The sequence below is a fragment of the Stegostoma tigrinum genome, chromosome 29 (assembly GCF_030684315.1).
Source record: "Stegostoma tigrinum isolate sSteTig4 chromosome 29, sSteTig4.hap1, whole genome shotgun sequence".
In the NCBI taxonomy this organism is placed as follows: Eukaryota; Metazoa; Chordata; class Chondrichthyes; order Orectolobiformes; family Stegostomatidae; genus Stegostoma; species Stegostoma tigrinum.
Window position 1 is genome coordinate 7,928,858 of NC_081382.1, and position 27,793 is coordinate 7,956,650.

The 27,793-nt window shown below is 44.1% G+C and overlaps 1 protein-coding gene across 6 annotated transcripts in view; it reads left to right on the forward strand.

Annotated features, from left to right (window-relative positions):
- abca2 (ATP-binding cassette, sub-family A (ABC1), member 2) overlaps positions 1-27,793 on the forward strand; it is a 508,939-nt gene that overhangs the window by 78,717 nt on the left and 402,429 nt on the right. The gene's annotated exons all lie outside the window — the stretch shown is intronic.

The following is a 27,793-nucleotide window of genomic DNA, read 5'->3' on the forward strand; positions in this document are numbered from 1 at the left end:
AATGATGCCACCGAAAGATGCAGGAACAGCATCTCATATTTCGTTTTGATTCCCTTGGGCTACAGGGTTCCCATGTGGACTTCACAAGCTTCAAAATCTCCCCTCCCCTGACCATGTGCCAAAACCAGCCCAGCTAGTCCCCGCCTCCCTAACCATTCCCCCCAACGTCAAGTCCCACCCCCATCTCCTAGCCACTACCTCATCCCGCTCCCCTGACCTGTTGTCCTCCACTGGACTGACGTATACCCCACTAACTCCCCACCTACATTCACCTTCACTGCCTCTAACCCCACCTCTTTGACCTGTCTGTTTCCTCTCCACCTATCTTCTCCTTTATCCATCTTCTATCCACCTCCCCCCCCCTCCCTATTTATTTCAGAATCCCCTTCCCCTCCCCCATTTCTGAAGAAGGGTCCTGACCCGAAACGTCAAACTTTCCTGCTCCTCTGCTGCTTGGCCCGCTGTGTTCATCCAGCTTCACACCGTGTTATCTAAGAATTAAAGGGTGTCAATTTATGACTAAGATAAGGAGGCATTTCTTCTCTGAACTCCTTGCTACAGAATGCACGCAGTATGTTAAAAACCGAGACAGATGGATTGGAGAAAGATTTGAAAAGGACATGAAGAACAACACTTTTACATATACAGTGGTTCCAGTGTGGACAGAACTGCCAGAGCAAGTGACAGATGTAGGTACAGTTACATTTAAAAGATATTTGGATAAGCTCACGAATAGGAAAGGTTTAAAGGGATAAAGACTAAATGCAGGCAGGTGGGATTAGTTTGGGTCGGCGTGGATTGGTTGGATTGACTGGTCTGTTTCCATGTAGTATGACTCTTTGATCAAGAATTGATGGTTATGGGGAAAAAGCAGGAGAGTGGACGTGAGGAGTGTTGGATCAGTGATGATGGTATTGTATAGTGGAGCAGGCTGGAGGAGTCGAATGGCTGCCTGATCCATCTCTGACTCCTTTCCTCCCTTCCTGGACATCTCTGTTTCCATTTTTGGGGATAAGCTGGCCACTCCTTTCCATTACAAACCCATCGATTCCTACAGTTACTTGGATTATACATTCTCCGCTTCCTGTAAAGGCACCATTCTGTTCTCCCAGTTTCTCTGTCTCCATCAAATCTGTTCTGATGTTGCCATCTTCTGCAGGAGAGGCCTTGGAATTGTCCACATTTTGCCTCAACTGAAGATTCCCTGTTGCCATTGCTGACAAGGGCCTCAGCTGTGAATGACGCACCTCCCCAACTAATGATAGCATCCCCCGGGCCTCACTTATTGCCCCACCAGCCTCCACCTCCAAAGGATCATTAGTTGCCATTTCCACCCCCCCTAGACACACATTCCAGTCCCCTCCCTTATCACCATTCCACAGGAATCATTCCATGTGGGGGCAACCACCAGCCCCAGCAGAAATATCACTTTTTCCTAGTTGCTAACAGTTCTGATAGTCACCAAACTCGAAACATTAACTCTGCCGTATCCCCACAGATGCACCCAGACCTGCTGGATTTCTCCCAGCAATTTCAGTTTTTGTTTGCTGTCCAGAGCCTATAGTTCTTTGTTTTATTCCCATTTCTATTTCTTATGATCTTAGAACCCTGACTATTTCCTACATTATAACAGCAAATTTACTCAAACTATTCCATCGACTGTAAAGAAATCTGAGATGTCCCATGTCTGTGAAAAGTATATTATACAGCAGGTCTTTCTACATTGTATGTATAGTTTAGAAACTATTATGTTGAACAAAACTTTGAGCAGTGTAAAGAAGTTTGTTTTCCTTTTCATTTAGCAGTTTATTGGATGTTCATTGTTATTATTCTTAGGCTGCAGTAGAAACATTATATGTTTTTCAGTGTTACTGGAATAACCTGGAACTGTTTGGAAAAATAAATGTTTCTAAAAGTCAGTTTTGATTAACAGAAAACCTGCTTTACTTTAGTTTGGCTGCTCGCTTAGTCTGCCAAGTTTTAATAAAGACTGCCACAAGGATTAGTGCTAGGTCCACTGCTTTGCATCATTTCTATAAATGATTTAGATGTGAACATTAGGAATGGTTAGTAAGTTTGCAAATGACACCAAAATTGGAGGTGTACTGGCCAGTGAAGAAGGTTACCTCAGAGTTCAGTGGGACCTTGAACAGATGGACTAACGGATTAAGGAGTTGCAGATGGACTTTAATTTAGATAAATGTGAGGTGCTGCATTTTGGAAAGGCAAATCGGGGCATGACTTATACACTTGGAGATAAGGTCCTGGAGAGTATTGCTGAGCAGACACCTTGGAGTGCAGGTTCATCATTTCTTGAAAGTGGAGTCGCAGTGGATAATACAGTGAAGAAGTTCTGAAGAAGGGTCATCAGACCCAAAACATTCACTCTGATTTCTCTTCATAGGTGCTTTTCAGCAACTTCTGTTTTTGTTGATAGTGAAGGCGGCATCTGGTATGTCTGCCTTTATTGGTCAGTGCATTGAGCGTAGGTGTTGGGAGGTCATGTTGTGGCATTGCAGGATATTGGTTTAGTCCACTATTGGAATCCTGTGTTCAGTTCTGGCCTCCCTGCTATAGGAAAGATGTTGTGTAACTTGAAAGGGTTCAGCAAAGGTTTACAAGGATATTGCTGGGGTTTGAGCTATAGGGAGAGACTGAATAGACTAGGGCTATTTTCCCTGGAGTGTTGGAGGCTGAGGGATGACCTGATAAAGGTTTATAAAATCATGAGGGGCCTGGATAGGGTGAATAGGATGGGGAGTCCAAAACTAGGGGGCATAGATTTAAAGTGAGAAGGAAAGGATTTAAGAGAGACCCGATGGGTAACTTTTTCCACACAGAGGGTGGTATGTGTGTGGAATGAGTTACTAGTGGAAGAGGTGGAGGCTGGTACAATTACATTTGAAAGGCATCTGGATGGGTTTTCGAATTGGAAGGGTTTAGCAAATATGGGCCAAATGCTGGTAAATTAGGACTAGATTTATTTAGGATACCTGATCAGCATGGACAAGTTGGACTGAATGGTCTGTTTCTGTGCTGTATATATCTGTGACTCTGTGACTGTATGACTGTGTATGTATTTTGACCATCCCTCTCCATCTGCTTCAACCAGGAGACTCATTTGTTATGGAAGTTGACTAAGAGCATCTATTTGATTAGAGAGCAGAGTTACTGAGTATCCTGCCAGGGGCAGGCTAATTTTATCCATTGATTAGATTATTTAAAGACTTTCAGCAATTAAGATCATGTAAAACTTGCTGCATTGCTGCAGTAATTATTCATATAGCAATTGCTAATAGAATATAAATGTTTGTGTACCATTATAATGATTAGCTAGCAAGATCTACCCTTTAGTAACTGCCTTCATTAAAGAGGTACCAGTCTCGCATACTTTTGAGTTTAAGAAAGAAAATGTGTGTGCTTTGTAGCACCTTTCTTGATCCCAAGACGTCCCAAAGAGCATTACAGCCAATGAGGTGTCATTCTGAAGTGTAGCCATTGCTTTAATGGAGGAGTCAAATTCCTCTCTGCAAGGTCCAACAAATCGCTAGTCAGGAATTGATTAACTGTTTGGACTAGTTCAGTTAAAACAGTCAAAAACATAACATTATGAGGCAAACATTATGGCAGTGAAATCATTTGTGTATGTGCATGCGTGCGGTGTGCGTGTGTAGGCTTGCGGACCAACTGCCAGGCAGAGTTGCAACATTGCATACACACACCTGAGGGGTCATTAAAGGTAAATTCTCTTAAAGGCAAGGTTTACATGCAGTGTCAATGTGCTGATGATCAGATGATTTTTGCAGTGTTTGAAGGATTTTATTTTGCTTGGGACAAGGGTTCATTTGAATCTTTATGTGAAGGTATACTGGGCTTCAGTTTAATGTTTCATCTAAATGACAGCTCTTCCAATTGTGTAAATCACAGCCATCTGCAGTGAGACTTGAATCTGCACCCCTTGACTGAGATGAAGCGATTAGCTTGTACTGGACAAGTTGGGCCTATAGCCATTGGGATTTATAAAATTGAGAGGTGTACGTATTAAAACCTGTAAGATACTGCACATATTTTACAGGGCAGATGCTCAAAGGATATTTTTCTTGTGGGACAGTTTAGAACTAAGAGCTTAGTTTAAAAATAAAGGTTTTTCCATCTAAGGCAGAGGTAAGGAAAGCATTTTTCTTTCAAGAGGGTGTGAGTCTGTGGAGCTGTCGTCCTGAGAGAGCAGCAGAAGCAGGATCACTGAATATTTCTAAGACAGAGGTACATAGATTCTTGGCTAACACTAGAATCAAAAGATACAGTGGATGGTGAGGAAAGCATATCAAGATAACAAACAAATCAGTAACCATTTGATCAAATGGTGCAACAGGCTTGAGAGGCCGAATGGCCTGGTCCAGCTCCTCATTCGTATGTTTGTATTTTCGTAAGACTGCTGAATCAAGCTTGCACACTGACTTTGCCAGAGTAAGGGCAAAGAACTGTGGATGCGGGAAATCTGAAATAAAAGGCTGTGTTTGTTGTAACCACGTGTACGAGCTACGCACTGCTTCAGAGTTGATGTATATGTGCCTACCATAATGAAGAAATGTGTATTTAAATAAGTTTGCCACCAACATGAAAAATGCTGGTGATCAAATAGGCACAGTGACTAACTAATGTGAGGGAGTGAGGTTTGATGCTTGGCTGGGTTATGAGTGAGACATTGGTGGCTTGTTGTGGTTTATGGGTGATACGATGTCTCAGTGGTTAGCACTGCTGCTTCTCAGTGCCAGGAACCCTCGTTCAATTTCACCCTTGGGTGACTGTGTGGAGATTGCACATTCTCCCTGTGTCTGTGCGGGTTTCCTCCCACAGCCCAAAGATGTGCAGGTTAGGTGGATTGGCCATGCTAAATTACCCATAGTGTCCAAGGATGTGCAGGCTAGGGTGGGTTAACCTTGGGAAATATAGGGTTACAGGGATAGGATTGAGGACTGGGTCTGGGTGGGTTGCTGTTTGGAGGTTTGGTGTAGATTTGATGGGCTGAATGGCCTGCTTCCAGAGTGTAGGGACTATAGATATTCTATGGATGGATCTTCTTTTCCACACCCCTCTCCCCACCTCTTCTTCATCACTCCCCCCACAACCCAACCCCCACATCCTCATTCACTTCGCAACCCCCCACCTGTTTTGTCCTCATTACTCCTTCCGCTTTTCCCACAGCCCTGTCCACCTCCCCGCTCAGTCCTGTTGAACTTGTGTTTTAATGTTGCGCTTCTTTTGTGCATACGTAGCTTAGTGTACAATGTGATAATGTTAGGTCCTCACTGTGCATGCATTGATTAGATACTGGCCGAATCATTTCCTGATTTGTGTGCATGAGCAGTTGCAAGTAATACAGAGTGTTGGCAGACACTGATGAAATTAAAACACACAACCCTGGAGAAACTCAGCAGGTTTTAGCAGCATCTTTGGCAGAGAAATGAGAGTTACTGTTTCAATTCTGATATTTTCTTCAGAACGCTGACTAGTGTTTCCAACTGAAAAGTGGCATTTTGAGAGACTAATATTCTCAGTATAAATGATTTGTGGTTCTTAATTTGAGTTGAAATTGTATCCTACGTTTTCCAAGTGAATGCATGTGATTTCTTCAGTGTGAGAAATTTATTCTAAGGGCGTGCTCTCATTAGCATTGTCTTCATGTAACTGTTTATATTCAGTGGGGAGAGGTATTTCATTTAGCAGATGTAACGTTTACTGATTTAGGCACGCCATCAACTTGAACAGTTCCTGGCTAGATACTGCAATATGAGGATTAATTCCTCAGCATTGTTATCTCAAATGTTACATATCTTAGCCTTAAATTGCTTTTAGAAATCTAACCTCCCCATGTGAACCAAGCGGAGAATTACAAAGAGTATGAAGTAAAGCTGATGAAAAGAAAGTGCTAGTATTGCTAACCTAGCCAGTGTGATGAGATAGATATCCCACGAGTTGCTTGACCTGTTCACGGTCTCTTGAGGTCTTTATATTCTGTTTATACGATGGGTAGCATAGTTATGTAATTATGCTCACAAGCAAGTAAAGCTGGATCGTGCAATGCATCATAATACTTTGTGCTTTGGTGCTGACTTGTCAGTTATTCAGTGTATAGTTCCAGCATGTTCGAAGCCTGCAAAATAGTTTGTAAAACAGTTGGTGCAGCGAGATATATTTACTATTGACCCAGAAGAGCAGAAAGAGGTTGCAGAGAGACAGCACCAGATTTGGAATAAGACAAACGCCTTGATGCTGTCAGCCAATCCAAAGCCTTTTGAAGACTGAGTTAGAATTTGAATTGATTTGGCCTTTTCCACTGTTTCATGAAGGGAAAGAGGCTGAGAATGCCTCTGTGTTGTATAAAGCCTTTTGTGTGCCCCCATGATATTTTTCTCCAACAACTTAACAGGTAGGAAACAAGAGTTTTCAATTCTTGTCACATGTGAACTGAAATTGGTAACAATTAAATTGGCTTATTGTGGAATTATAAAGCTATTTTGTGAATGAATCAGGAGTGTGAATGCTCCTCAGGTTCCTCTGGTGTAAAACATGCAGACTTCACAAACACATTTTTATGCTATATGAATTCTCCAGGTGAGAATCAAGTAAATAATTATCCTTAGTGTGTGTGAATGAGCCCTGGGTTGTTTAACTCAATGAAATCACTCTTTTTTTTGCTTCTTAAAAATCTTGCTCTGACCAATTTTATACGTTCCTTTTCCTGAGATTGGCTAACTCTCTGCCAGACTATGGGCTTGTATAAGATGGTAAGGCTGACACTTAACGTGCATCCCTGATTTGCTATTGAATTGAATGCTTCTCCAGAGGGCCAATAAGGTTTCGGCACATTGCTGTGGTTTGGCAATCACATGTAGGCAGACTGAGCAGGGTTTGCTTCCATGAAGCAAATTAGTGATGCAAGCAAAGTTTTATGACAGTAGACATTGAATTACTAGTCCAGTGATATTACCACTACGCCACTGTCTTCCCCATGGGCCCGTATCTCATAGAATTGGCATACCTTAGGTGCCAGCAGTGACAATAGGTGTTAGCAAGTCTAATGACAATAGGGACCCCATCACTTCAGTTCTTAGTCAAATCTGTTGTAAATGTTACCAACAGGGTCATTGGATAGAGACTAGGAGCACAAACAATGAATAATTTGGCCCCACTGAAAGTATTGCCAGTGAGGTGATTGTCGTACAGAATTTCTAAAATCTGGTCTATCAAATATTCTTGGAACTCATGAGAAAAGTACCATTCTTTGTTCCTTTTACAAAAGATATTTGTTCCTTGTTATGGAATCAAAGGAGCATTTATCAATGAAATCAAGCTCAATGATTGGGATGAAGTTAAGTCTTTTTAAAATTATTTCACGTCATGACATTGGCTACGTCAGCCTATATTGCCCGTCCCCTAATTGCCCAGAGGGCATTGAGACGCAAACATATTGTTGTGGGCCTGGAGCCGCGTGTACGCCACGTGGGGGGTTTCCTTCCCTAAATGACACTAATGAACTCGGTAGGGTTTTCTGACAAATTGGCAATGGTTTCATCGTCATCAATAGACTTTTAGACTTTTAATCTTTACTTATTAAATTCAAATTCCACCATCTGTTCGAACCCCAGTCCCCAGAACATTACCTAGGTCTCTAGTCTTGTGGTAATATTGCTAGGCCATCGCCTCCCCTAGTTTACAATTGGCTGTGTGTGTCTAGCCCACTACACTGACTAATGACACTGAAGAGAGCTTAATAGGTTAGTCTGCTGCTGTCATAATTCACACCCTGTCAAATGGCTAGTCCTCAGCTGTGTCTCACATGGAAACCAGAACCCTTCGTCAGGCATGCAGTCTGTAAACTCATCTGTGTATGGATACACCCCGGCCCTCGTGATCTGAACTATCCACTGTGGGGAAAATAGCTCCACTGTCTTGTAGATTCCACAAGGGAATTGTAGGCTAAGTGAGTAATCCGTGACACAAAAGTCTGGAGTGGAGCTCAAAGGTAGACTATTTTCCAAATATGCCAACTTTCCATCAGTTTCAGCACCCAAACCTTGTGGTAGACAAAGTGCCCAACTGAGAGGCTCAGGAAGGGGTTTCTGATGTTTGAATAGCCCTGGGTCATCATTAATATGCCCAGGCTTTCACCCTGGAGAGAACAGTCCAGTTTTGCTGCGGAATGTTAATACAGCCATGAGAGATAGCAGTTGAGAGAGAGGAGCCTAACTCAATTGGCATTGAGGACACTTATTATGAGCTATCTCTCATGGTAGAAGGGATTATTGTGTCCCATTGACCAGCCACTGCCCACTTCAACTTGGGCAGACCCCAAGTTGTGAAGTGTGGAGTTGCCAACTGCTTCGATGGACACCCAGAGCTCAGGGTCTCTGCTCAGAATATGCACCAGGCAGCAAAACAAACAAAAAGAGAGAAGATACCTCTTTAATTGATAGCCTGGAATGTCAAGACCACATGCACAAGACTGATGTACCACAGGCAGCTCATGAATACTGTATGCATGGTGGCTGTCAGTCACATGGAGCCCAATTGTCTGAACATTGACATGCTTTCCCTATGAGAGACCCAGTGGATCTGTAAAATAAAGCCATTCGTGTGGCAGGGGAGGAATTGTACGAGCACAGGTTAGGCTTCACTGTAAGGAGCTCTCTACTCTCAATGATAGAAACCCCTACAAATGGTTCAGAACTTGTTCTCTCCAAATCTCTTCCAACCGAATTGGGGCCAGTTAGCATCATGAGTAACTGCGCTTTTTTGCACTGCTCCACTACACAAGCAAAAGGCCAGTTTTTAGGAGGATCCTAGCATCAGATTCAATAAAATCTATAATTTAAAACCTCTTTTGCCCATGGGGGATTTCAGCTCAAACTATGGGTCTCTACTGAGAGGCGCAGCCCCCTCTAGACTCTGCACATCCATGGCCTGATGAAGATCAACAAGAATGGACAGGCATGTGGTTTACCTGGACTTTGTAACACGCAGCTTCTTTCAAACCAAAACATAATACAACTATAAAAGCAAAATACTGCCAATGCTGGAAATCTGAAACAAACACAGAATGCAGGAGAAGCTCAGCAGGTCTGTCAGCATCTGTGGAGAGGTATTCAGAGTTAATGTTTGGAGTTCGGCTGGACTCTCCTTCAGGACCCATAATACAAGGTAAACTGGGGAGGTCCAAGGGCAGAGGTGGTCTCTTTAAGCTGTTGGAGAAAATTGACTGCCCACTGAAGCGGCTCAGTGAGATCTCTTGTGTCCTTGACAGCCTGATGGATGAGATCTATTTTGATGGAGCAACATCAGACTCCTTTGAGATCCATAATCCGACCAAACAGTATTGTGTTCTGGCAGTGACACTTTGACACAATACTCTCTCTGCTGTTATCATGTGCCTTCAGGCCATTTACAGAAGGTATCTACTTTGATAGCAGAACGGAAGGAAAGCTGTTCAGCATTGCTTGCCTGAGATTCAAAGCAAAAAAAAAGTCCAATTCTTTTTAGAGAGTTTCTCTATGTTGATGGTGGTGCATTAGCATTCCAGACCTTTAGTGGCAAGCGGATAGAGACTCCTGTAGAGAGTTTGGTTTGGCCCTTAGCATCAGGAAGAAAAATGTCACAGTCCAGATTGTTGCCATCTTTCAGCATTGACAAGAAGGATGCTGGAGACTGTCGATAGCATCATGTGCTGAGGTTCCACAAGTTTTCACATGCTGAAATGAATGCTTACGTTGGAAAAGTGTGGATAACCACATCCTAACCGAGGAACACCGAACTGCGGGTCTGCTGTGCCTGTATGTCTTGATGATGGAACCTGGACGCGGTGCTGGGCAGGAGAAAAGTCTGAACTCATTCCACCTTTGCCAACTCGTACCCTTCCTTAACATTTCTTGTTGGGACAAGGTCGCTTTTTCAGAGAGCCTGAACTCTTCAAATTTCATCAGCACGCACTGAGCGCTGAGCCAGTGATGCCTGCAGAATTCATCCACATCTGTTGATTATACAGCCATCATACTGCGAGGTGAATTGACCTTCTGAGTGTCCACCACTCTGCTACCATTACAATTGCAGGAAGGAACTGAAGAGGGGGGCAACATTAACACTGACGATAGGTTACAGTCACTGACGGCCATGACCCCTGGAGGCTGACTGCTTGGAAGGACTGTTCAGATGTGGTGAACGGAATTGAAAAGCTCAGCTGGCCAGTAGGAGGGACCAGTGGAAATGGAGGCCAGTGGATAATTCATTTTCTCTGCCCATTCTCCTCTTGTGCCATGTCAGACACTGCCACCCCAAACCAGGCAATGTTTAATTCAGTTGACCATCACAGTATCAATCGCCAAGCTCACAAGACAGAAGGCTGTCGCTGCCACATCAGTCGCTAATGATCGTATCCTTGCATCATTTAATAACGTTGCATCACTATTAGTCTGTTCTCTCACTCTTAAATGTCCTGTGCAAAGTGAAATCCTGAATTCATCCCACACAATGTGCCATCAGTGCTGGGTTCAGTGGAGCCAGGATCAGTCAGGGTCGTTGGTTACAAATATGCATGCAAGTATGTATGATGTAGGTTCTCAGAAAGGATCACTGGACCCAAACTGTTAAGCCTGATTTCCCTGTGCAGATGCTGCCAGACCTGCTGAGATTTTCCAGCAATTCCTGTTTTTATTTCAGATTTCCAGCATCTGCAGTTCTTTCATATTTTTATGAAATAGCTACGTTGGATCGAATACAAGTATGCAATGCACTGGCATTGTATAGACTTTGTTTATACAGATACATGCAAAGTATCAGCTTGACATAATTGCCAAATTACTTCTGTAAGAATTGGAATTGTACTTAAACCAGGACCCGAGTGCAGTTTGTTGCATAAAGTGAGTATCACATTATCAGAGGTGGTGTCTTTCGGATAGGGTATTAAATTTGAGCTAAATGCAGGCTGCAGAATGTAAAAGATTCTACCATTTTTGTAGCTCAGGATGTTTACCTGGTGTCAGGGCCAAAAGAGAGATCTCATCCAACTCCACCATAAGTAAATGAGTTTATTGTTTTCTCCTGTGGCCTCTGCTGTGTGTACAAGGACGGCCGTGTCTACCTGCATATAATTGCATCTTTAGAGTGTTCCACCTTTGGTCTTCTCTGCTAGTTTCATCTTCCTCTTGAGCACCTTGATTCATTCTCAAAATGTGTCCACTGGTCTCCACATTGTTTCACTTTCCATTTGTCAATTTTCATCTGATCACAGTATGGTTTTCACTTATCTCGAGTGCAGGGGCTGATATCATTGCATTTAAATCACAATTCCCTTTAATAAGCCAGTGAAAACCTTGTTTCCTTCAATTCTTCAAATGTGCAACTTATTTTTCCTGTTTCTAACCAGTATTAGCCACCTTTGTATCTTTTAGATGCACCTTGAATCATTCATCTATTGACCTTCTTGACCTCAATCTTCCTGAAATCTACTTAAATGTGCATCTCTTGTGTTGCCAGAGGTTTCACCATAAGGACCTGTTCTCTCCACATTAGCAGGCTCTCCTGAACAACTTTTGGATGTCTTGCACAGAACAAACTTAAAGTTAAGACTTCACTGCATCTGCAGTTCCCATTATCTCTGATACTATTTAAGACTTCAGATCTCTTCCCATATTTGGAAGGTGCCTTTTTCTAAACGCCCCCTTATTCTTGGCTCTTTTCCTCCCCCTTGCTGCTGCTTTCAGCTTTTAGTCAGAGCCCAGTGTTGTTACCCTGCAAAAGGAGGCCATTTGGCCCCTTGTGACTGCACCAGTTTCTTCAAGTGAGCAGCTCACTTGGTGTCATTTCCTTTCCCTGTGACCCTGCACCCTTGTTACTTTTCAGGTAACAGTCTAACTGCCTTTTTAATGTTTTGCTTGAACCTGGCACCACCATCTCTTTCAGGCAACACATCCCAGAAGCTCCATCATATAATTGTTACTACTTTTCATATTTTGACATCCCAGTATGTGGATTAAGAACCTGATGCCCTGTTGTGTGGAGCTTTGCTTTCTCATCTCAGAGTCTCATGGCTTTATTGCCTCGTTATCAGATTCGCCTTAGTATGATTTTTTAAGCTGTGTACTTTATTCATAAAATAAGTAACTCATTATATGTAATGTACCATTTCTGTACTAAAAGATGAAGCACTTCCTTACAATAGCCTGTACAGGTTTTGATTGCAATGTGCGTTCGCATTTCATGTCAAATGTTTCTTGGTGAATGTTGCTAGGAAGCAGCTGAGTGGAAGGGAGGAGATTTTTTCTGCACCCGTACAAATAAAGCCACAGCCAATTCTGAGATAAGTGTAGAAGTGAAAAGCAACAGACTAAGATTATTAGATTTAAGCAAAGGTGGAGTGAGACTGTTGTAAGAGATAATACCCATGGGGGAACAGTACTGTTTTGATCCTTGTCAGTATTGAACTGGCTGTGTTGGGACTGTTTTACATTCTCAATGTATAAACTTCAAAGCTTTTTAAAACCTTCCCATTTATAGATTTCCGTTTTTCTATAATAAAAAAAAGTCCTTGTAATATCATTCAGTCCCCACAGGAAGGATGTTTCACTGCTGTGAAAATCCAAGTGATAATAGCTCAAGGCGAAATAACACTGCAGCCAGCATCAACAACCCATTGGATGTTGTGGCTGATAGCACGTTCCAGAAATCTCTCAACCGCAGTGTAAACAAAGGCTCTCCAGTTACAAGGATCGATGTTTGAGCCAGCACAACAATAACAATTAGACAATAGACAATAGGTGCTGGAGTAGGCCATTCGGCCCTTCGAGCCAGCACCACCATTCATTATGATGATGGCTGATCATCCACAATCAGTATCCTGTTCCTGCCTTATCCCCATTACTGATCTCCTCTCTGCTTACTTTGACTCTGTTTCCTCCCCCCGTTCCAGGAACTCCCCACCTATGTACGGAACGCCATCCATGCCCTCCACCTCCTCCAAGACTTCCAATTCCCTGGCTGCCAACACTTCATCTTCACTACAGACATCCAATCCCTGTACATTTGAATCCCCTATGCAGATGGCCTCAAAGCCCTCCATTTCTTCCTCTCCTGCACGCCCAACCAGTCCCCCTCCACTGACACCCTCATCCACTGAGCAGAGCTCATCCTTACTCTTAACTTCTCCTTCAAATCCTCCCACTTCCTACAGACTGAGGGAGTGGCCGTGGGCACCCACGTGGGCCCAAGCTGTGCCTGCCTCTCTTTTGTAGGATATGTGGAACACCCCCTTTTCCACTGTTACACTGGCACTATCCCCCACCTCTTCCTCTGCTATATCGGTCCTACCTCCTGCTCCCACAAGGAGTGTGAACATTTCATCATCTTTACTAACACCTTTCACTCCAACCTCAAATTCACCTGGATAGTCTCCGATACCTCCTTCTCCTTCCTGGACCTCTCCCTGTCCATGTCTGGTGACCATCTCAACACTAACGTCTATTTCAAGCTCACCTGACTCCCACAGCTACCTAGACAACCACTTCTCTCACCCACCTTCCCGCAACAATGCGATCCCCTACGCCCAATTCCTCTGCCTCCGCTGTGTCTGCTCCCAAGATGCAATGTTCCACTTCTGGACATCCCAGATGTCCACCCATTTTCAAGGACCACACCTTTTCCCCTTCCGGTCATCAAGAATGTCCTCAACCACGTCTCTTGCACTTGCCACACCTGCTATCAAACCCACTCACCCCAACAAAGATAAAGACAGCATCCCTCTTGTCCTCTCATATCACTCCACCAACCTCTGCATGCAGCACATCATTTTCTGCCACCTACAATCTGACTCCATGACCAAAGAGATATTTTCCTCTCCACCCCATCTGCCTTTCGTAGTGACTGCTCACTCTACGACTCCCTCGCCCACTAATCCTACAACCCCCGGCACCTTTCCCTGCAACCGCAGGAAGTGCTACACCTGCCCCTACACCTTTTCCCCCATTCAGGGTCCAAAGCAAACCTTCCATATCAGACAAAGGTTCACCTGTACATCCACCAATTTGGTCCACTGTATCTGCTGCTCCTGATGTGGCCGCCTCTACATTGGTGAGGATCAAGCAGAGGCTCGGAGACCATTTCGTAGAGTATCTGTGCTCTGTACGCAACAAATGACAACACCTTTTGGTCTCCAACCATTTTAACTTCCCTGCCACTCCCTGGATCTAAATGTGGATTTTACCAGTTTTAAAATCTCCCCACCCCCGACTTCATCCCATGTCCAACTCTCCGTCTCATCCCTGCCTCCTTGACCTGACACGACCTGTTCTACCCCACACATTCCGCCCCTACCCTCCCACTGACCACTCCTTACCTGCACTCACCTGTCACCGTCCCACCTACCTTCCCCAGCCCCACCCCTCTCCTCTCTCTTTATTTCCCAGCTCCCTTACCCCTTCCCATTTCTGAAGAAGGGTCCTGACCCGAAATGCCAACTTTCCTGCTCCTCCAATGTTGCCTGGCCTGCTGTGTTCCTCCAGCTGCACACTGTGTTGTCTCTGACTCCAGCATCTGCAGTTCTTACTGTCAATGAACAATGACAACGTGCTTTTATATAGGACCCCTTTCATGTGATAAAATGTCATTGAGGCATTATAAACCAAAATGCCCCCCAGTCACATAAGGTGACAGTTAGATGACCATAAAAACTTGGCCGAAAATGTCCATTTTAAAACCGGCCGTAAAGGAGGAAAATGAGGTGGAGAGACTTGGAGCTTTTGGGAGGATATTGCAGAGCTTATAGCCACCAGATAGCTGAAGGCACTAGTACCAGATGTTATTGGTGATGCTTGAGAGGCCAGAATTAGAGGAGCGTAGAGATCTTGAGGCATTGTAGGGGATGGAGAATATTACAGTGATAGAGATGGGCAAAGCCACAATGTGATTTGTAGGCAAGCGTCACTGAAATCTGGTAGCTGTCTAATGCCTATTTATATTCTGGTGTGAAGAGCAGCCTTTGTAACTTGTGAACAGCAAAGCCATGAGATATGTAGGTGATGTTCATCAGTAAAATGTACGCTTTACATATTATTATTGCATAATCCATCTGTGTACAGTGAAAAGGGAAACTCAATGGCATCAGAAATTTGGAAAATATTTGGGACACTTTATTCTGATTTGCCATTGAAGACTGCAGTGTAGCAAAACTTTGCATTCAGACTGGTGCATAATTAGCTATTAGTGATATGGCACAGTGGTTAGCTCTGCTGCTTCATGGTGCCAGGGACCCAGGTTCAATTCCAGCCTCGGTATGGTATAGCACGATCTCAAAACGCCTGCATGCGTTTCCTCTGGGTGCTCCAGTTTCCTCCCACAGTCCAAAGATGTGCAGGTTAGGTGGATTGGCCATGGTAAATTGCCCATAGTGTCGAGTGATGGGCAGGTTAGATGGATTAGCCAGGGAAATGTGGTGTTATGGAAATCGGGTGGGGCTCTGTATTTGAGTGGGATGCTCTTTAGAGGGTCTTTGTGGATCCAATGGACTGAACAGCTTGTTTCCACACTGTGTAGGGGTTGTATAGTTCTGTTTTGTAGACACAATTTAGGATGTAGGATTTTGCATTTTACCAAGATATCATCTATCCATAAACATCCTCCTCCTTCTCTAAAATCTTAGACAGGTGAAGGTACATCTGTGTTGGGGAAATAAACTTTGATCTTTCTTCTGTACAGTGAGGCCTATACTTGTGTCAACGGTACGGCACTTGTCCTTGTGGTTTAGACTCTCCCGAAAGTTCTTCTGTCCTGCCCTCTTCTGTATTCCTGTCCGAACCACAGTAGAGAGACAATAGGAAATACAGATGCTGGAGAATCTGAGATAACAAAGTGTGGGGTTGGCTGAACAAGACAGCAGGCCAAGCAGCATCTTAGGAGCACAAAAGCTGATGTTTCGGGCCGAGACTCTTCATCAGAGAGGGGGGAGGGAAGGGGGTTCTGAAATAAGTAGGGAGACGGGGAGGCGGATCAAAGATGGATAGAGGAGAAGGTAGGTGGAGAGGAGACAGACAAGTTAAAGGGGTGGGGATGCAGCTAGTAAAGGTGACTGTAGGTGGGGAGGTAGGGACAAGAGAGTTGCAGTGGGAGAGAGATCCCCTGAGGTTTCTCCGGATGGAGGAAGGTGACTTCTTCAGGTAACCACAGTAGCACGTACTTATAAGCTTTGCAGTTTTCTTTTGTCTGTTTTGTTTTAATCACTTTTAGCCGCTCATTGTTCCCCCAAACAATCGCCCTTCTATGCCTAAGAAAAACTGGGCTTTGGTTCTTGAACTGACTCTTTGCCAGGAAATGAATGAACACATCGTTAGGAGAGAGAAAGCAAAGTGGACCCACCCAGGATAATAGTGCTATCTATTCATCACCTTTCTTTTGTAATGCACAAATACTACAGGACAACTTTCCTTCCATGTTGTCAATCTCTTTTTCCTTGTTCTTTCTCCACTTCTTGAACGCTAAGAATTGAATTTCAGCGCGCTTCTTGTGGGCATGGGTTGCTTTGGCCTTCTGTGGTGACTTTTTCTTTGTTGTGGATGAATTCTGCCTGTGAGGCTTGGAAGCCTGTGTATCTGTGAACCGTGTTGCTGACTGACAAGGTTTCCTGAACTTCTGTTTCATCCCACTGTATCTGAAAGGCTGCTGGATAAAGACCAGGTACTCATGCTGATGTACATATTGCTCTTGGTCGCCGCCAGACCCCCACCCAGCCTCAGGGGGGATACAGGAGGATACTGAATGGTTACTGCACCATAAAAAGAGCTCTTGTCTGCCAACTCAAATGAACGCAAGGTCATGTGGCATCATTCCAAAAATAAGCAATGCAGTTCTTGTGTCTGGACCGATATTAATTCATTAAAAATAGATGTCACATTTATGCTTCGGTGATCTGTTTGTGTGTAAATTGGCTGCCATTTTTATATTTTTAACATTTTGGTGTTACTTAATTGGTTATAAAGCCCTTCTGAATATCTGAAGGGAGAGAAAGGATATATGTTAGATTGAAAGGCATGAACAGAGTAGTTAGAAAGCAGACATTCTCCTTAAGTGAAGAGTCGGTAATGAGGGGGTATAACTATAAGGTGAAAAGCGGAAGATTTAGGGGGGATATGAGGAAAAGCTTTTTTGCTCAGAGGGTGGTGGGAATCTGGAATGCTCTGCATGGGAGAGTAGTTGATGTGGGAAACTCTCCAACTTCATAAAGTACTTGGATGAGCACTTGAAATGTCATGAATATTCAAAACTTCGAGTTTATTGCTGGAAAGTGGGACTAGCATGGAGTAAGAGTGGTATTTATTTGTTGGTGCGGGCTCAATGGGCCAAAAGGCCTCTTCTGCACTCTGATTCTGTGATTCTATACAAATGCAAGACCCCCCCGCCCAGGCACTACCTCATTCTTTTGGTTCAGTACTGTACAGATATGTTCCATCATAAAGTACATATTTCTTTCTTTAGAGCTGTATTATTCAAAATAATATAACTGGGATCCTGTAGGATGACTTGGCTGCTGATAAAGCTAGTCCTCTTGCCGTGTGTGGAAGGCATTTTAGATGACTCAGTTGGCAGCACTCGTATCCCTGAGTCAGAAAGTTGATGGACTTTCACATCAAATACTTGTGCAGATGATGCAGAGAATGTTCTAGTTGGAGAAGATGGTGTGCAGGATAAGATGTTAATCTGGTGTTCAATTTGGCCTCACATGCAGATGTGCAAGATGGCATGATTTCAAATGAAAGAGCGAGACAGTAATGTCTGGTGTTCAGACAAATGCTTATTCCTCAACCAGCACTTTGTTTATGTTGAAAAACATATCTCAATATTTGTGATATGGCTGTTTGTCAGACTGTGCTGTTTTCAACGTTTTCTGCATAGCAATGATGTTTAGGACTGTAACATGATGTGGAGGTGCCGGTGTTGGATTGGGGTGGACAAGGTCAAAAATCACACAACACCAGGTTATAGTCCAACAGGTTTATTTAAAGACACAGGCTTTTGAAGCACCGCTCCTTCTTTAGGTGTCAGTGAGAGAGGTGGCATCAGACACAGAATTTATAGGCAAAAGATCAAAGGATCATAGAACTGATGTAAATGCATTGAACAAACCTAAGATGGTTGTTAAATCTTTAATCAGCTAGAAAGGATTGGTATGCAAATCCCAGAGTTTCTTTCAAGTCACTAGTATACAAGATGTGACATCTCAGGGTAGACAGTGCATTTTAGGTATGAAACTTTGTTTAGAGCCTGGCTGTATATCAACTTGGAGTCAGACTTTTACAAGTACTTAATATGGTGATAAACCACTTTGGAACATGTTGAGAGCATCAGAGGCCTCTATTAATTCAAATGTTCTCTTTCACTTCTCAGCTTTCAAAGTACAAGCGATTTCTACTGTTGTGTGGAGAGACATCAGAATAATGATCTTTTGTTCCCTGTTGCAATACACAGTCAAAGCCTACTCTCAATGATAGTAAAACAGAATAAAATCAATTAACACATTGAAATGTCTTACTACAGGAACTTTTGATGTCATCATCTGAGTGCCAATGGAGCTGCCTGTTAAGTGTTACAAATGCATGGAGAATAGGAACTGCAATGGAGCTTGGCTTGTTTCCGAGTGCAATCTATGCTGGAATTATAGCTACAGCTCGGCTGTATTCCTTCCCAGTGTTCATTCTGTATTTGTGCTAGCAATGTTCTTCGATTGTCAGTCACTCCATTCACTCCCCTTTCCTCTCCTCCCTCTCCACACCCCATCCTTCTGTTTGCTTGAAACTGGAGAGTGAGTGTGTTCAGTGAGGCGGGAGGCTGTATCATCGAGACTGCTGTTATCTCCACGAACGCTGGAATGTACACACTTTAAAACAGAAGCTGCTGGGCAGTGATAATGGGAACTGCAGATGCTGGAGAATCCAAGATAATGAAATGTGAGGCTGGATGAACACAGCAGGCCCAGCAGCATCTCAGGAGCACAAAAGCTGACGTTTCGGGCCTAGACCCTTCATCAGAGAGGGGGATGGGGTGAGGGTTCCGGGCAGTGAGTCAGGTCCCAGGATCTCCAAGCATAAAAACATGGATGAACAATTCACCCTTCCAGTTTCTGTTCTATTAAATCAGTTCTGGCCTCTATCTTAAATTCGTTCATTTTCCTTGGATGTTTTTATCAGTCTGCTCTTGCCTAAGGGGTGCTGAGGCCAACTCTAGAGTTTCCATCAAAGCTCCAAGTGATGTTGGTTAACACAGCACTGACTGGTGGCCAGACCTTTTGACTTTATGGTTTATCTTTGTGGGTCAGTCACACAACAGTTTGTTTTACTGATGATTGGGGTGTGATATTCTTTTGTCATGGTTTGAAGCAAAATATCAATATTGATATGGTGTTGTGCTATTTTCAGAGTTTTGTTAATATTTTGCAAAGCGAATTTTGTCTCAAAATTTTGCTATGTCAACAACTTCATCCCACCCTGCCCCACTCCCTTTCAATTTCAAATCAAATGTGAGCTGGTGATTTATTCAAAGATACGGGTAAAATGATTGCAATCCGTGTTTCAGCCTCAGGATTCAGAACAAGTTGGACTGTTTCTCTACTAACAATGTCCACAGAGATTTAACGTAGCTTGACTCTGCGCAAGCTATTTTCTGCAGACTTCACACATTGTTACTTGAAGATAATTCCATCAATGCACCGATAGCATCTGCTTCAATTTATAAGGAGTAAGGATGCAAACTTTAGAATGTTTAACTCCCTCATTTTCAGAGCTGTGGGGACTGATTTGAGTCAGCTCTGCAGGCTGTACTTCTAGTGTGGCTCATGTTGGATGCAGCTTTGGGAAAGTCAGGAACCTGTTTCGGAAGTGTGCAGCGTAGGCAGCTTTCTATGTCACTTTGGGTCCAAGTCCAACTGACGCATTCTCTTAACTTTCCACAACTGAGCATGTACTCGGGGCAGGAAGGACTATCTATAGTCTACTTAAAGGGATCATAACTACTTTCAATGTAGCTGTCCATTGATTTCTGCTGAGTTAGTGGACGTGTCTGATGATTTGAGCTTCCCACCTACCAAGTTCCTGAAATCTGTCCTTTTGTTTGTGTTGCTAATAGGATGATGCCTGGACGTTCTGACAACCCAATTTTTGGAACTTGGGGCAATCAAAAGCAGCAAATGCTGAAGGAACTCGGCAGATCTGGCAAAATCTGTGGAGAGAGAAATAGCGTTAACATTTTGGGACCAGTGACCCTTTTTCAGAAATCTTGGCCTCTTTTGCACACATTGCGGTGTCAGTCATCTATCAAAGCAGCCTCATGGCTCTCTCTTTCTCCCACCCACTCATTTACTTTCCTCTTCTTATCTTAGGAGCACCAGCCAAGTTTGCTCTAACCTTTCAGTATGGGGCTGAGGTGAGAGCTTTCTTCACTTCAAGTCTGGAGGAGGACTGTTAATGGCTGATTTCTGAAAGCCATTGTAGTGGAACTGAATCAAGTCCTCATTAATCCCTCCTGCAAGATCCCGTGGATATTACAGATTTTACCATTAAAAAGATATGGAGAATTCCTCACTGAGTTAGAAACATGCTGGTCAAGACATATCTGCTGAACACAATTCAGAAATTCTTGCCTCGCTCTGCCCTTTGAACTGTCCCCTTCTATATTAAGATAAAATCCCCATTGTAACATTGCAAAAGTTTTTGCACCTTTCTGAAATTTCTTTGCACATTTCTTCCCTGAGATGAGACCTTTTCCACTAGTTGGAACCCGATAGGAAACAGCCAGTGCTCTGCTGATATCTCTGCTTAACATTTACCAAATAGATTCTGATTTTGACCCCTCTAGCACAATGACTCTGTCCAACATTGTAATCTTGATGAATGGTACTGTCTCTTCACCTTTCTTTGATTCCCTATCCTACCTGAAATGCTTAGTTCCTAGACTGACTTATATCCTGTTCGTTTTAGTCCAAGCCAAGTTTTCATTATTCCTCCAATATCATATTCCTACAGTCATCTGCATTTGCAGATTACTCCTTAATTTTTCTTACTCTGGGGCTAACCATTTCTCCTAACCCTTTGTATCCCTTGCCTTCCTTTCATTCCTACCACGTGAACAGACAAGGCTCTGTGTAAGGCACGTGACTGCTCTGTGTATTTTCTCAAATAATAAAATAGAATTTCTCAAAATAACTTTGAAACGAAATCTACTGCAAATGCTGGAAACCTGAGACAAACTGAACAGTCTGAAAATGCTGGAGAAAGTCAGCTGGCCTGGCAGCAACAGTGGAGAGAGAAACAGGGTTAATGTTTTGTTTCGGGTCAGGTAAAACGCCTGTATGAAACTCTGATAATTTTGTATCATTTCATCAAACTCAGCGCTAGGTAGGAAACAACAGTCTTACTGCTGACATCCTCCGACACTTCCGCCATCTACAATCTGACATCCTCCGACACTTCCATCTACAATCTGACTCCACCACCCAAGCCATTTTTCCATCCCCACCCTTGTCTGCCTTCCGGAGAGACCACTCTCTCCGTGACTCCCTTGTCCGCTCCACACTCCCCTCCAACCCCACCACACCCGGCACCTTCCCCTGCAACCGCAGGAAGTGCTACACTTGCCCCCACACCACCTCCCTCACCCCCATCCCAGGCCCCAAGATGACCTTCCATATTAAGCAGATGTTCACCTGCACATCTGCCAATGTGTATACTGTATCCATTGTACCCGGTGTGGCTTCCTCTACATTGGGGAAACCAAGCGGAGGCTTGGGGACCGCTTTGCAGAACACCTCCGCTCTGTTCGCAGTAAACAACTGCACCTCCCAGTCGCGAATCATTTTGACTCCCCCTCCCATTCCTCAGATGACATGTCCATCATGGGCCTCCTGCAGTGTCACAATGATGCCACCCGAAGGTTGCAGGAACAGCAAATCACATTCCACTTGGGAACCCTGCAGCCCAATGGTATCAATGTGGACTTCACCAGGTTCAAAATATCCCCTTCCCCTGCCGCATCCCAAAACCAGCCCAGTTCTTCCCCTCCCCCCACTACATCACAAAACCAGCCCAGCCTGTCTCTGCCTCCCTAACCTGTTCTTCCTCTCACCCATCCCTTCCTCCCACCTCAAGCTGCACCTCCATTTCCCACCTACTAACCTCATCCCACCTCCTTGACCTGTCCATCTTCCCTGGACTGACCTATCCCCTCCCTACCTCCCAACCTATACTCTCCTCTCCACCTATCTTCTTTTCTCTCCATCTTCGGTCCGCCTCCCCCTCTCTCCCTATTTATTCCAGAACCCTCTCCCCATCCCCCTCTCTGATGAAGGGTCTAGGCCCGAAACGTCAGCTTTTGTGCTCCTAAGATGCTGCCTGGCCTGCTGTGTTCATCCAGCTCCACACTTTGTTATCTTACTGCTGAAGCTTATTTCTATCTCCGTAAATGTCAGTCTCTCTCTCTGCAGCCATGGACGCACCAGTAAACTGCCTGCAGTTCCATATTGTAACATTTCATTTGGATTCGCATGTGAGTGACGGAGGAAAAACATTGTTTAAACTCTTAAACCTTCGCGAGAAATAAATAATCTCTAGACAATGAAGAAGTGGCCCGATTCTTATCAGTTTCCATTTGTGTTGCCAGTTCACTAGGTTTCTGCAGAAAGTGCTGGCGCTGTCTCGGACAGCAGTGTGCCTGGTAAGTTGATGGATTTCAAAATGATCCACACTTGGAGTTGCTGCTCAATCTGCACTGGAAGCTATCGGACACCATGAGTCTAACAATTTGGTCCACGTTGCACACATTACCACCGCTTTTATGGAACTGCAGTCGCCCTGGGAGCCAGGGACTCGGGGTGGGGGTGGGGGGGAGGGGGGGGCGGGTGTGGTTTCCCATCTCTGCAACCTTTTGCGTCATTCTCCCTCCTGCATTTGTTGGGTAGGTGAATCGTCATCACCGACAGGCAGTGTGCAAATATGGAAAATAACTCTCCGCTTGCTGAAGCACAGTCGCCGAGGTCTGTTTGTAATTTGGCGTCACCTTGTAGGGGGGAGCGGTGAAGAGGAGAGATACGAATTCCTACTTTTTAATCATGTCTGTTGCAAGCCTGACCAGCCATTCAGCAGCGGAAAACTTGCATTTATTTAGCGCTTATCATGGCCACCTGACATCTCTGAGTGATTTACAGCTAATTAAGTCATTTAGAAGCGTAGTCCTTGCTGTGAAGTAGGAAACTTGGTAGCTGAATTGTGCACAGGAAGCTGTCACAACTCTGGAAATAATATAATGATACTGATAATAATCTGTGCTTGTGATGCAGCTTGAATGTTGGTAAGGAATCTATGGTGTTCTTTGAAATAGTGCCAAGGGTTTTTTTTGCATTCAACTAAGTCAGACAAGAAACAAAACCAAATATATTGCTGGAAAAGCTCAGCAGGCCTGGCAGCATCTGGGGCAAGAAATCAGTTAACGTTTCGGATCCAGTGATCCCCCTCCTCCGTTTCTTCCTTTGGACAAGTGGGAACAGCTCCTGCCTATTTACTTCTCCGACCTACTCATGTTGTTGAAAACCTCTGTCGACTCTCCTCGCAACTGCATTGTGTCTAATTTACACTTTCCACAAAGGTAGGGTAACAAAAGTTAACTGGTCTGAACAGTGGAATGACAAGATCCTCCTGTAAGGAGGCACTGTGGAGACTGGGTTTGTGTTTACTGGAGTTCAGATGAATGAGAAGTAATGTTTTTGAAGAACGCAAAATTCTTAAAGTCCAGCGCTACCTGCAGAAAGGATATTGAAAAAACTGCACAGAGGCTGGTATGCCATCACCACGTCACCCTTTATTTACATGTGCACAGTACACTGGCTCTGACCAAACAGCTCAGAGTTGATCCCTAGGATCCCCTCTTTATATCAGTCAGCGAGGGCTAACTGACCCAGGGTAACATTCCCAGTCAGGGAACGGGTACTCAATGAGACCCATCTGGCCCTGGTTTCAATCACTACTGATATATCCCCTAGTTTTGTGTGATTGGTTTCAGGGTGTGGTAGGTGGAAGAATGTGTAGAATCACAGGACACAGCCTTAGAGAAAAAAAAATTTTGGAATTACTTCATAGAGAAACATAGAAAATTGGGTGCAGGAGTAGGCCATTCGGCCTCTTGAGACTGTACCACCTTTTCAATACGCTGATCATGCAGTTTCAGTATTCCATTCCTGCCGTGTCTCCTCGTACCCCTTGATCTCTTTAGCTACGAGGGCCACATCCAACTCCCTCTTGAATGTATCTAATGAACTGGTCCCGACAGCTTCCTGTGGGAGGGATTTCCAGAGGTTCACAACTCTGAAGAAATTCTTCCTCCCCCCACTCCTGAATGGCTTACCCATTATTCCTTGACTGTGGTCCCTGGTTCTCGGCTTCCTCAGCATTGCGAACATTCTTCTCGCATCTAGCCTTATCAGGATTTTGTGTGTTACTATGAGGACCCCCCCCCCCCCCCCCCCCCCACCACCCCATTCTTCTAAATTCCAGTGAGTACAAGCCCAGTCGATGTAGTCTGTCTACGTGTGTCAGTCAGAGGATCTGAATCTTTGGAAATCTCTACCCCAGAAAGCAGCAGAACTTCAGTCATTGAGTGAGTCCAAGAAAGATCAGGTGATTTTTTTTAAGTTACCAATAAAATCAAGGGACATTGGGATAGTGTGGAAAAACAGAATTAATGTCAAAAATTAGCCTCGATCTAGCTGAGCAGCAGAGTAGGACAAAAGGTTACAATTTCCTACTTTCACGATCCTGTAATTGTACTGGCTCCCGTCTCCTTCACCCCACCCCCTCTCATCTATTATTTCTTCATCCTCCCACTTTTGCTTTTTTCCTTATAATCTGCGTCATCTGCCATGCTGTTACCCATGTCTCATACGTGCATTTCTCTTTATATTCCTTCAGTTGTGACCAGCTCTCCATCTTTCAGGATGTTTCTCTTGTCCTTGTTCTTCCCTGTTGTTTGCGTGGCATTGCTTCACTCACCTGTTTAAACTGTTGTAACAAAGTGCCAAGCAGCATCTCAGGAGCACAAAAGCTGACGTTTCGGGCCTCGACCCTTCATCGGAGGGTTCATCCAGCTTCACTCTTCATTATCTTGGATTCTCCAGCATCTGCAGTTCCCATTATCACTGTTCAAGCTAATAAAATGTGAGGCTGGATGAACACAGCAGGCCAAGCAGCATCTCAGGAGCACAAAAGCTGACATTTCGGGCCTAGACCCTTCATCAGAGAGACTCTCTGATGAAGGGTCTAGGCCCGAAACGTCAGCTTTTGTGCTCCTGAGATGCTGCTTGGCCTGCTGTGTTCATCCAGCCTCACATTTTATTATCTTGGAATCTCCAGCATCTGCAGTTCCCATTATCTCATCACTGTTCAAGCTGTTGTGTTGTCTTTTGGTTCAGTTTGATGGATTGTGTTAAGGTGGTATGTATACGGGACAGATAGCTGGCCTGTGCTTCAGGGTAATGTCGACAGTGCAGATTCCAGTCTGGCTGAGGTGGATGATCTGCAGGTGGAAGGCATGATGATTAACAATGGAGGACAAAAACGGTTGAGGAACAAGCTCAGGATGAAAGCAGGAGCAGTCAATGACCCAAGGGTATAAGTTAACTAATTCAAGTTGGAAATCAGTAATGTACCCTGGTGAGAAACATGCATTTAATAGGTACAAGTGAGAAGCTGAGGATGAGAGACACCAGGATGGTCTGTTGGAAATAGGAAGTAGCATCTGGTATTGGAAGGAATGGAAGGTAATGTATCATGTACAGTCACCAAACATGATATTGTACCATTACTTACTATTACTGGCTCAGTGGATAGCGCTGTTGCCTCATAGCACCAGGGACCTGCGCTCGAGTCCACCTTGGGTCAGTGTGGACTTTGCACATTCTCTCTGTGTAGCTGCGTGGGTTTCCTCCAGGTTCTCCTGTTTCCTCCAACTGTCCAAAGATGTGTAGACTAGGTGGATTAGCCAGAGGAACTGCAAGGTTACAGGAATAGGATAGGAGGTGGGACCTGTGTGGGTTGGTGCGGCCTTCACAGGCCGATCAGCCTGCTCCCACATTGTATGGATGCTGTCATTCTAGGACAGAATTTCCAGTTGTGCTTCGTAGCCAGGACCAGAGTTTGAGGGGCTGGGTTTGTTATGTGTTCCTGACTTTGGCTGACTTGGCAGTGGATGGTTGGGGATCAGGTGGGAATGGTGTTGACTGCCTGCCTGCGAGCATTGGGCAGCCGGTGAAAGGAGCGACTGAGCACATTGCAGAGATGCAGACTGAACGTTCCCAGCCGGGCTTCCCATGCTGGAAAACCAGGGAGCCAGTCCTCCAATTAAAAACCTTTCATTGCCTCTCGCTACACCCCATCATGTGAGATGAACACAGACACAGTCATGACCTCTCCTATTATAAGGACTCGACACTGGCAACTCATTCCTGGTTGGCCCCAGAAATGTTTGGTGTCCCTTCGGAGTGATACTCATGGATTTTATCTCCCAGTGCATCATTAAAACACACCGACTTCAAGGCATCTTTATAAAGCACTTTTGGGTGGCTAGTGGCCATACAGTCATAAAGTTCATGCTGACCAAGTTTTCTAAACTGAACTATTCCCATTTGGCCCATAACCGTCTAAATCTTTCCTATTCATATACCTGTCCAAATGTCTTTTAAGTGTTATATTACCCACCTGTTCCACTCCCTCTGACAGCTTGTTCCATGTAGGCACCACCCTCTCTGGGGGAAACGTTGTTATCCAGTCCCTTTTTAAATCTTACCCTTCTCAATTTTAACAAATGCCCTCTCTGTTTTCCCTGCCCTGGGAAAAATACTCATCCATGCCTCTTATGAGTTTAAAAACCTCAATAAGGTCACCCCTCAGCTTCCTAAGCACCAGTGGAAAATAGTCCCAATCTATCAAGCCTTTCTTTATAATACAAGCCTTCTAGTTTTGGTAATATATTTGTAAGTCTTTTCTGCACCCTTTCAAGTTTCATTTAGTCCTTCCTATAGCAAGGTGACCAGAATTGTATGCAGTGCTCCAAATGTGGCCTTAGCAATGTTTTGAAGGCTATGAAGGATGCTATATAGATGCAAAATTTCCTCTCTTGTTGGGACAGGAAGGACTTGTGTCTGATGTCTATGTCGATAAATTACAGAAGAGGAAGCTTGTGATTCATGGTCTAGATTGTTATCCAGAAACTGGAGACAGGTTTTTTTTTAATACTAAAAGTTTTTAATATCCACTGGAGCTTGCAGGGGGTAATTTTAAACATTTCATATAAAGCATGTATCTGCCTCTGTCTTGCATCAACTTAAATCATTTGCTCAGGGCCTGGAATATTCGTAAACAGTACTGGTAACTGCGTTAAACAAAATAATTTAAATACAATAACTCACATTTGGGTTGACGCTTGAATTGAAAATGTCTGCTGTGGTCACCAGCAGAAATTAATTCTGAATTGAGTCTGTAGCTGCTCTGGTCAAAATCTCATTTGTCGAGTGTTCAAGTTACCAGGTTTTTACTAAAGTATTAACCTGCAAAGTGAAATTAAGCAAAAGGGTCTGATGTGTTTATTAAACTATAACTATATGGATTAGTACATGGTACTGTGTAATGTTGTATTTATTGACAACTTTATTTGTAAGTGGGTTAAATTAAAACTATTAGTGTGTTTATCTGCAGTGGCTTGAGGTTGCAGCAGTCACATT